Source organism: Prionailurus viverrinus, chromosome A1 (assembly GCF_022837055.1).
Source record: "Prionailurus viverrinus isolate Anna chromosome A1, UM_Priviv_1.0, whole genome shotgun sequence".
In the NCBI taxonomy this organism is placed as follows: Eukaryota; Metazoa; Chordata; class Mammalia; order Carnivora; family Felidae; genus Prionailurus; species Prionailurus viverrinus.
In genome coordinates, this window is record NC_062561.1 from 87186905 (window position 1) to 87189420 (window position 2516).

Below are 2516 nucleotides of genomic sequence, written 5' to 3' on the forward strand. Positions count from 1 at the left end.
ATGAATTCATGTATCAGTTCTAGTAGTTTTTGGTGATGTCTTTTAAGCTTTCACATAGAGTATTATGTTGTCTGTGAAGAATGAACGTTTGACTTCCTCCCTGAAGATTCAGATGGCTTTTATTTATTTTTGTTTCTTGATTGCTGAGGCTAGGACTTCAAACACTATGTTGGATAACACTGGTGATAGTGGACATCCCTGTTGTGCTACTGACCTTAGGGGGAAAGCTCTCAGTTTTTCCCCATTGAGGATGATATTATTTGTGTGTCTTTTGTATATGGCCTCTTCAACCACAATCAAGCAGAACACATTAATTACATAAAAAATAAATGAACTGGGGAAATGCAAGATGGCAGAGTAAGAGGATCTTAAGCTTATCTCATTCCATACTTAGAGCTAGATATCAATCATATCCAAGGAAATAACCAGAAAGTGATCTAAAGACTGGCAGAACAAACTACATGATAAATGTAGAAAAGAAGCTGCATCTGAAAGGTTAGGAAGGACAGAAACAGTGGTCAGGAGCTGTCCACAGAAGGGAGGAAGCTCTTGTCATGGAGAGGGAAAAGCACCAAGGAGCCCATAGAGGGAAAACAAATCCCTGTAACATCTGGCTTTTAAAACCACAGGGACTGAATCCTATAAGTTTGTATAGCCAATGGAGCTTAGAGCCTGGAGTTTTAAAAAGCTGACAGCACTGGGTGAACCAGAAGCATGACTGAGTCCCCATCCTTAGAAAGACAACAACCCAAGGAGAGGCAACATACAAGCAACACCTTGCACAATGAGAGGAAAATCTGTTTATACTGATTTCAGAGCATGTTGGGAGACTTCATGGAGACTAAAGGAGCTGGCAAGGACAATTCACCTCCCCTATCCACTGCATAAACACATAGCCACCTGTAGGAGGCAGCACTAAACAGACACTATGTAACTTGCTAGCAATGAGCTCACCCAGGTGCTCTTCTGAGGATATACCCTCTCCAAACATGCTGTCCTTGGTCCTGGGCTCCATGAAAATTTTGTTAACTCTACATATACCTCCACCCAGCTTCTGTGTGCACGCACTATGCCCCCACAGCCACTACAGTTTGGGGGCTCTGGCTTAGGGCTAGCATCTCAATGCAAATCTTGATAATGCCATGCATGTGCCCTGCCCTGCTGATACCCTCACAGACACACCATGCCACTGGTCACCAACACTGCCACCATGTTCTATGACCCTGCCACCACCAGGCTGTGGGCTTCTGGACTAGGACAAGTGGTTCAGTGAAAGTTTTGCTAAAACCACCACCACACTTCTGAGCACTTCTGCTGTCATTTCCCATTAAAACTTGCCTGCCTGGATCTCAGTAACGTCAGAGAGAGCAAGCACAGCTTACAACAGGCAAAGACTCAGTGCAGATGTCTGGAATGAAAGAAAAAGTGACTCAGACATAATAACAAGATACAAGCAACATACATACAAGACCCACCTGAAGTTACAGTTCCTGCTGAACAGGGGACTCTACACTGCATGGCAATACAGGACCTGTTATTAATAAAACCACTACTTTTAAGAGCAGAAAACATGATTTTCCTAACCCACAGATATACACAGAGAGAGGTGGAGAAAATGAGTAGACAAAGAATGTGTCCCAAATGAAAGAACAGTATAAAATTACAGTAGGACATCTAAGGGAAAGGGAAAGAAGTAATATGCTTGATAACAAATTTTAAAGTAACGATCATAAAGATAATCACTATACTTCAGAAAAGGGTAGAGGACCCCAGTGATACCCTTGGAAAAAGAAATAAGAAATAACATATCAGATATGAAGAACTCAAAAAATAAAATAAAATATATAATTGATTAAATAAATGGTAGCATTCAGTAAATAGAGGAACATATCAATGACCTAGGTGATGGAGTAATTTAAAGGAATCAAGCTGAACTGATTAGAGAAAAGCAAATACTGCATAATGAGAGTAGACTTAGAGAACTACATGATTACATCAAACATAACATTCACATTCACACCCAGAAAGAGAAAAGAGGAGGGGGGGGCAGAAAATGTATTTGAATAGATAATAGCTGAAAACTTCTTGAATCTGGGGAGGTAAACAGAGACCCAAATACAAGAGGCACAGAGATTCCCCAACAAATTCAACCTAAACAAGTCACATATAATTAGACATATATATATATATATATATGTATATATATAATTAGACACATAATTAAAATGGAAAACATAGTCATAAAGTAAGAGTTTTAAAATTTACAAATTTACAAGAGATAAGAAGACAGTTACATACAAAGGAAACACCATAAAGTTATCAGTGGATTTTTCAGAAGAAAATTTGCAGGCCAGAGGAAGTGGCATGCTATATTCAAAGTGCTGAAAGGGAAAAATCTCACTAAGAAATACTCTATCCAGGAAAGATAACATTGGGAATGGAAGAAAAGATAGTTTCTCAGAAGAACAAAAACTAAATAAGTTTATGACCACCAATCTAGCCCTAAAAGAAATATT